Below are 9,653 nucleotides of genomic sequence, written 5' to 3' on the forward strand. Positions count from 1 at the left end.
CATTTTCTGTATATTTACTAAAAGCCATTGATTTATATATTCCAAATAATTGAATTTCATGTTGTGTGAATTACATCTCAATAAAATGTTATGTAAAAATAATGATCATATTGATGTGGATCTATCCCTGGCATTTTTATTCTGTCATATTGATCAATTTCTCTATCTTGATATCATTATTAAATTATTTTGTTTTCTTCAGCTTTAAACTATGTCTTGAAATCAGATAATGGAGTCCTCTCATTTTTTTCAAAATTGATTTTATTCTAGATACTTGGAGTTTCCATATAATTGCTATAACCAGTTTGAAAATTTTTACAAAAATATCCTTTAAGAGTTTGGAATGAGATTGGATTGAATTTATAGGTCAACAGGGGGATAACTGACAATTTAAAATTATAAATCTTCATATATAAGATAGATTTATTAATTATTTGTATTTCTGTTGATTTCTTCTAATAGTATTTTATAGATTCAGCATATAATTTATTTACATATTTTGTTGAATTTTTATCTGAGTATTTTATTTTAAATGGAAATTTAAAAATGTTTCAGATTTCATTGGCAGTGTACATAAAGCTAATTGAATTTTGTATATTGGTCTTATTCCCTGCAACTTCAATAAATCACTTATTAGTTATAGGAGTGAGAATAAAGAACACTAATTTTCTAACTCTGTTACTGTATTTTCTCTTCTTGCCTTATTATATTATCTAGGAATTCCAGTATAATATTGAATAGGGATATGCAGGAGGACATTCTTGCCTTGCTCCAAACTTAAGGGGAACAAATTATTCTTTCACTATTATAGGTGGATACCAATAACATTTTTTTTCTGCTGAAAATTTTCATCATGATTGGACATTAAATTTTTCCAAAAACCTTTGCTGCATCAATTGACCTAATTGCCTTTTTAGATTATTAATACAGAAGTTTAGATTGTTAGTTTTTAAATATTATACCAGTATATCCTTGGAATACATCCCTCTTGGGTTGTGACATATTATTATTTTTATATATTGTTGGATTTTACATGCTAATCTTATTGAGAATTTTTGAGTCTATATTCTTAAGGGAAGTTTGTCTATAGTATCCATGTCTTATAATATCCTTGTCTCATTTTGGTGTCTGGGTAATACAGATCTCATCTGATGAGTTTGGAAATGTCAACACTTATTTGGTGATTTTCTGGACAAGCACTGGAATTCAAGTGACCTTGCTTCATGATGGTAAAATAAGGATTGAGACACTGTGGAGATTGTCCTGTAACCCTTACCTTATTCATTGTATTACACACTTTACATGTGAATAGTGTCCTCACTTTCCTTTCATATATTTTATGCAAAATAAAAAAGAACTGTGGCCTATTATTTCAGTTGTGTTATCTGGAGATAGTGGAAGGGTAATAAGGGCAAGAACAAGAGCTAGAGCAAAAGGAAATAACATAAGAAAGGAAAAAAAAGGAGAAAAGAATAAAAGAGATCAAGAGTTAGATCTCTGTGAATGGTCTTACATCCTTAGAAACAAGCATACTAGGGTATTGCTGGAGGAGGTGAATCATTGGGGGCATGCTTTGGGGGTTTATATTGTGTCTGTGGTGAGGGGAGTGTCCCCCTACCCCACCTTCCTGGTGTCCATGTCCTGAGCCACTTTTCTCCACCACAGTCTTTTGCCATGATATTCTGCCTCACATCAAGCCCCAAGGAATGGAGTTGTCCATTTATGGATTGAGACCTCTGAAACCAGAAACCCCCAAATAAACTTTTCTTCCTCTAATTGTTTTTGTTGCGTCTTTTGTCACAGCATCAAAAAAGCTGACTAAAACATGCCATCACACTCATCTTCAAATATTCTTCAATATAAATCATTGACCAATTGTTTAGACACTGCCTTTGAATAAGGATAGATTAATACTTAAGTTCATCTTTCCTGTAAAAAAACAACAAAGTATCCTCCATAAAAACCTTTCAGTTGGGAACATATTCTTTTACTGCTGTATTTCATGACTACTCTACGAAGCTAATATCGCAACTATTAATTTATTGCTGGCTCCACATCACCACATGCCATCTGTATTTCTGGTTATTTACTGTGTTCTAGGGAACTCCCAGTGTTTTCCCTGTATTTTTATTTCTGTTTCTGAGAAAACTCCCCATGTAGTCATAAGGACTAGTAAAGTTCACTATTGCTTTCTAGAGCAGTGAGAGTCAGATATCATATGACATATCATAATGCTATGCTGCACATTAAATGCTATGATTTGATACATTAGTAACACCTAGTCCAGATGGAGTGTTGAATAACACAGCTATTTGAGTCATGATCAAATATTAAGTTGCCATCGCAAGGTGATTTACAAATGCAGAAAAATTGTGGGCCAAATACAGAATAACCTCATTCTAAACCTATAATTAGGACTTTTCAGAGATTCCATCCACACTGTCCATGTCATTAGGTCTGTTGGATCACTAAGCCCAGAAGTTAGGGAAGCTAGACCAAATAGTATCATAAGCATCAGAATATTCTTCTCCTTGTTTTTCTTTAAAGGTAGAAGTCTACAGATTACCTAGTAAAATGATCAAAGACATTTACTTCCAATTGTTTTGAGATATGAGTAACACTTTATTTTAGAAAGGGCTATTGTGAATTGTGGGATTTCCTAACTTCTGGTTGATAATATCAATGTGATGTTCAATGGGGGTAAGAAGAAGTTTGTATTTATTAGACTGTAATTATAGGAGTCAGGAAAATCAAAATCGAGGTGAGATACGACATTGAGTTTATTGCTGTCACAGACATAAGAAGATGAGATGCTTTTGAGAACCCTTACCAAGTAGGATATAAAAGAATTTCCTAGGTTAATAACTGCCCCTAGGGGACAGAGGCTTTGGTCTATTACTCTTCTTTTTTTTATTTTCTCAGCAAAAATTATAGCTCCAATTGGCATCATTACCTAATTATGATATTGATTTTTCATTTCAATATTTTACTGGTGAAAAGATATGTTAATTGCCACCTCTACCTCCTTTGAGTCTTTGGTAATTAAATAATCTATACAATATCTGTGGGGATGTAGTATTTTTTTTCATTTACATTGTCAATAATGCAGCTTAAGGTTAGCATTTTGAACATCCCTCTGGTGCTTTCCACAAAAACAGCCATCACTCAATTGGTTCAGGTACTAATGCAATGTAGACACATTAATATAGACACATTTAATAACAGTATTCTCACAGTGTTCACACTGTGAATTTTTGGTGTAGTAACTGCAGGAAAATTCTTTAGTCCTAACACATCTAATGTGTATAAGCCCCAACTCTAACCTGTGGTCCATGATGGCTTTTTGTTTTCTCTGGATATTAGAAATAACTTTTACCTTCCCATATATATTTTTACCTTCCATATATATTTTTATCTTTCCATAATTCTTAGTCACCTTGACAAGTAGATATAGTTTTCTCTGGAGAAAACTTATAAGAAGAGTCAAAGAATATATACTGAAGGGTTGTTCATCAAATAAACATGATGTCTTTTTCATTAGAGGGTCTTTAGGTTTGTGAACTCGTGAAAACTCTATGTGTCCCCACTACTGCATCTGAACTTAGATTTCTGCCACTGAATCTAGAATTTTTTGAACTAAGTTTTGTCAGGTAACACTGTAATAGCATAGGTCATCTAGCCATTTACTTTATTCTTCTATTATTAGGACACCATGATTAATAACCAGAATTCCACTGTTCATTTTTGATTACCATTCCCCCTGTGGCCTTGCACAATCCTTCTGGTTCTTATGGTAGCTAATACTGTTTTCTGGTATCTACAAGTATGGAATTCTTTTTCTTTTTTTTTTTTTTTTTTTTTGGTGTGGGGTACTATGGATTGAACTCAGGGTCACTTGGCCACTGAGCCACATTGCCAGCCCTACTTTGTATTTTTATTTATAGACAAGGTCTCACTGAGTTGCTGAGTGCCTTGCCATTGCTGAGGTTGACTTTGAAGTTGTGATCCTCAAGCCTCAGCCTCTGGAGCTGCTGGGTTTACAGGCATGAGCCACTGTACCTGGCTGGAATCCTATTATTTTAATTGAAATCAGGAAAATTATTCTGTGTACCCTACCATTAACAATATTATACCTACTCTGTTCCTCTAGAATATGTTTCTAAATGTCTTAGTGTGGTTAGTAGCCTATGTGTCCTCCAAGGGATTGTGTTTAGGAAATAACCCATAAGGTATATATAATGTATTTCTCTGAATCACTTTGCCCTCAGGCCAGGGCAGTTCTGGCATATCAAATGACTATGGGTATCATTGAGTCCAATTTTTTTTTATAATTTTTTAAAAAATATTTTACTTTTTAGTTATAGGTGGACAAAATATCTTCATTTTATTTTATTTTTTTATTGGTTGTTCACAACATTACAAAGTTCTTGACATATCATATTTCATACATTAGATTGAAGTGGGTTATGAACCCCCAATTTTACCCCAAATGCAGATTGCAGAATCACGTCGGTTACACATCCACAATTTTACATAATGCCCTATTAGTAATTGTTGTATTCTGCTACCTTTCCTATCCCCTACTATCCCCCCTCCCCTCCCCTCCCAGTCAACAAATGGGCCAAGGACCTGAACAGACACTTCTCAGAGGAGGATATACAATCAATCAACAAGTACATGAAAAAATGCTCACCATCTCTAGCAGTCTGAGTCCAATTTTTAATTAACCAATTCAGTAGATCATTGACATTAGTCCAGGGACTTGTACCAACACATTAAATCCTGAATCCTAGGAGAGTGTACTCATAAATTTGGTCTAGTTTAATATTTTATCCTCCTTATTTTAATACCTTAAGAATACAATGCTTTACATTTCTCCAAAATCATACACTTCCAAATTGATGAGACCTTGCCAATCTGGTCTACTTATTTTGTCTTCAAAGAGTACACTTTTGGGAAGTGGTGGGTTCTAATTCTATTTATTGGCCTGGAGCTTGAAGTGGTAAAGGAGGCTCCTGAATTTTTAAGACTTTTAGAAACACATTCCCTAAGGGAAACTAGTGTATGATTTTCCTTCAAATGAGGAAGAAGGAGCTGCTTTCACTAGTGAGCACATTTATTTCTTTAGCATAAGAAGCATTGCAATTTAAATTGATGTTTCACCTCTGTAACTTTTCTCATTAATACCTGAACTTGATTCTAATTCATTAATGATTTGTTGTTACTGGTATTAGTATATTCCTTTTAAGCTAATGTAGTTTTTTAAATTTTATACTTGTGCCTTGAATTTTGAATTCATGATTTTGAATATAAACTTTCTTTGTGTACTTTCTAAACAGCAATCAGAACAGCCAACTCATTATCACCAGAGTGGCCAAATGCTACAGCCAATAAATTCAGAAATCATGATGCCAAAGTGTGCGACAGATTGCTGGTCCCAGAATTCCATTTTGATGGTTGTATTCTCAGGCTACTTCTGGCAACAATTACATTATTAGTTTGGAGCATATCAGGAAAGAAATGACATTCTCAAAGCGGTAGCTAGGATTAAATACAGGAACAATTTGATCAAATGATGCAAATTTTCATAAGATGAATAAGTTCTGGGGATCTAATGTGTGTCATGGGTGGGTGACAGGGGTGCTAAGATTGTGATAATCATTACACAGTGTGTGCACATATCAAATCATTGTATACCATAGATGTATACAATATTTTTTATCAATTAAATATTTTATTTTATTTTATTTAGAGATGTATTATATTTATTTTTACTTTTTAAATTAATTTATTTTTTATTTATTTATGATAGCAGAATGCATTACAATTCTTATTAAAGCACAATTTTTCATATCTCTGGATATATACACAGTATATTCACACCAATTAGTGTCTTCATATCTGTACTTTGGATAATAATGATCATCACATTCCACCATCATTAATAACCCCATGCCCCCTCCTTTCCCCTCCAACCCCTCTGCCCTATCTAGAGTTTGTCTATTCGTCCCATGCTCCTGCTCCCTATCCCACAATGAATCAGTCTCCTGATATCAAAGAAAACATTTGGTTTTTGGGGATTGGCTAACTTTCCTTAGCATTATCTTCTCTAACTCTGTCCATTTACCTGCAAACAAAACACAGGGACAAATTATAAAGGAATAAGAAAGTTAAGGAAATAAGGGACTTCCAAGAAAACAGGATCTAACAATAGCTGAAATACATTAGCAACCTTTAATTTGAAGAGCAAGTGTGGCAAGCAACTTGTCTTCACAGCACAGTATTCAGAGGAAACATATGGTCTTAGGTAAAGAAACTCTGGTATTGTAATACCTGTTACTGGGGGCATAGGGAACACATTATTTGACTTCACTGTGTCAAAAATGGGTGGTGAGGGGGCATCCCAAGAATAAACAATGCACCAACCAAGGTGATTCTGGTCCCAGAGAAATATGGAACTATCTGCAGATGTTTTCATTCATCACAGCTGGGGAATGAGGTGTTATCCACCCGAAGTTGGGGAGACCAGGGGTGAGGCTGAACACCCTCCAATGCACAGGATGGCTCCCTACCACAAACACATCTCCAGCCCCAAATGTCACTGGCACGGAGGTCAAGAAACCCTGGTCTACACATACCTCAACACCACAGCTCATAAAAGCTAAGATTTCATTGAGGATAAGACCAATTTTAGTTTCAGACATATTAAAATGTGAAAAATGTTAAATGTGCTTTTCAGACTTAATGAAGTACTGTAGTAGAGAAACAGATAAGAAAGGGAAAAAAAACAAGAAAAAACCAAAAACTATTTTAGAAAGATAAAAGAAATAGAGCAGGCCCTTGAGGAAGTTATTTTTTTGAATGGTACATTAAATTTAGTATGTTTTTTGACAGTTGCAGAAAATTTATTATTATACTTTCAAAACAATAGCAGGGGAAAAACCCATGAGTAGTAAAAAGTTAATTGTTTGATAAAATGAGGCAAACAAATTAATCCAGACTTTTTTTTTCTTTAGGCCAGTTTCCTGAAGTATATATCCTATAAATCTCTAGTTTAAGGTATAATGAATCTAGTCTTAATAAGAATGAAATCCCTCAAATGGAAATTTGGGCATGGAAGCATTTTCAGTAGAAAAGGAATGACTCTAAACAAGGCTAATGAGAAAATCTTGAAGGTGACTTTTCATATTTTTATGCATTAAAGATTCTTGATTGGCTTCATTTTTAAGTCAAGCTGAAAATAAGATTGGGATTCACCTATGATTTATCACATTAACCCCAGCTTTTCTTAATTTTACTATTCTTCTATCTGCATGGCACTTATACCAAAGCAAAAAAGAAAAAGAAAAATTATAAGAAGACTTATTTTTGCATAAGTATTATGTAAGGTTCTTATGTCTGTAAATATTAAGTAATTTTCACTTACTTACTGATCTTAAATTAATATAATTAATGTAAGATTTATTAAGAAGTTGGAGGGGGATCTAAATGGAAATTTAGTGATGGTTAACTCCATGCCTGCTGAAAAAATAGTCAAGACATTAACTTATAAAATTCTTCAGTTGTTAGAAGTGAGAGAAAATACAATTTAGAGATGAGGCACTCACACCATCAAATGCTGAACAGGAAAGATGCTTCCCTATCGGGAACAAATTGCATTTTCTTCAGAGCGAAACATAAAAGCACCATTAGGAGAAACTGTGTTGAAATCAAATAGTAATTTTAAAATATAAAAAACATAACCACATTTCATCATTAGTTTTCAAAATATAATTGCAATTTATCTTTTGAATTATTGTTATTGCTTTTTTTGTTACAAAGAAATTGAGGCATAGAAAAATTGACATGCAGTAACTGCTCTTGAGGTCATTTGGAGCCGGTGAATTTTTAAAAGGAATGCTAATCTTGATGCCTGATATAATAAGAGACCCTTCAGATGGAATCTGCCTCTTCTAGACTCTCTGCTCATGATATGTATTCTCCTTCCCTCTGTATACTCTCATTAGACTGTAGTTGTATAGAAATATGAGATACCATGGATAATTATCTCTTAATATAGTTTATAAGATATATAAAATTGTTCCTTCATACATAAGGCACAAAAATCAAGGGAATATGTAAAGAATATTAATTTTTGTAACGTAAACATTTCATATACAGAAAAAAATATTTTTTTAAGGGGAGAGAGAGAGAGAGAGAGAGAGAGAGAGAGAGAATTTTTTAATATTTATTTTTTAGTTCTCGGCAGACACAACATCTCCGCTTGCATGTGGCGCTGAGGATCGAACCCGGGCCGCTCACATACCAGGTGAGTGTGCCACTGCTTGAGCCACATCCCAAGCCCCAGAAAAAATATATTTAAGTTAAATTTTGATTTTAAGTGTTATCAGTCTATGTACTGATACTACAATTTATTTTATATCCATAAATTTTCAAAGGTTGTTAATATATGAAAATTTTAATCTAAAATGATACATTTTAGCTTTGTTTAACTTTTTTCTGTGCTTAATTCACTAAATTAAATACTGAAATTTCATGTCCTTAAAATTTACATAACATTTTTAGCAAATAAATTTTTTGAATCTGCAACATACTTGTTAATACAATGATCAAATAACTAGTTTATTAGAACATAAATCTACCTCAGGCACTATTCTACATAAGAATTCTAGTAAAAGTAATCCAGTTTTACTATATGGTTAATCTTTGGATTATTGCTATCTATGAGTCATCCTATAGTTAAAATTTCATATGAAAAAATGTAGGCCTGTAATCTATCAGATATCATGGAATATTTCTCTATCATCAGTAGAGATTATTCTTTTATAAATCTATATGATTTCATGTACATCTATTCAGGATTCTCTGTTTGTATCTATGATTTCCAAAATAAATGTGCACTTTATCTTGAGGATCCTAGAATATCCCTTGCTGCTCAGTTATATGAATATGTCTTCTATATTCAACATTTACAATAATTCATGATGCTGATTTTCATTTATGGGGTAGTCATCAACATTTGACATTTCTAATGAAAACCAGTCTTGAAAATATGAATTTCTTTGGGAGTAAAACTATTTAGTTGATTCATATCACATTTCCTTACTCTCTTAATTTCTAAAATTTGTCTTCTGAACATCTTCATGGATTATTGATCCTTAAAATTTCAAATGAGTAGGCTAAAGTTCTATCTCTCAGGAATGCACAGCATTTGTATTTATCTGAATTCTCATTCTGCGAATTTATGTCTAGGAACGTTTTGACATACAAGTATTCCTGTCAGAAGAACTACTTTCATAGTAGAATATTATATAATATCCCTCATTCATTAAACTCCTATGCTTTACCTCTTTGTAAGCTCAATTAATGCTTCCATGGTTATTATGCCTGCAAACAAGAAAGTAACCCAAACCTTCATATCCCTGTACAGCTTTTCATTACTCTTCTGAAGATAGAACCACCCATATCATCTCATACCTTACTTTATTTGTTCTCGTTACACTATTTTATGCTTTTCTAAGCACTTATTTTTAATTATCAGATAAAGTTTATGTTTAGTAGCGCCATTTTAAAAATGGATAGTTTCTATTCTGACATTTGTCTCTTTATATAAATCTGAAATATTTCTTAGATCTCCAGGATTCTTGGTGTTT

Source organism: Spermophilus citellus (assembly GCF_964194105.1).
Source record: "Spermophilus citellus genome assembly, chromosome: 5".
Classification (NCBI taxonomy): Eukaryota; Metazoa; Chordata; class Mammalia; order Rodentia; family Sciuridae; genus Spermophilus; species Spermophilus citellus.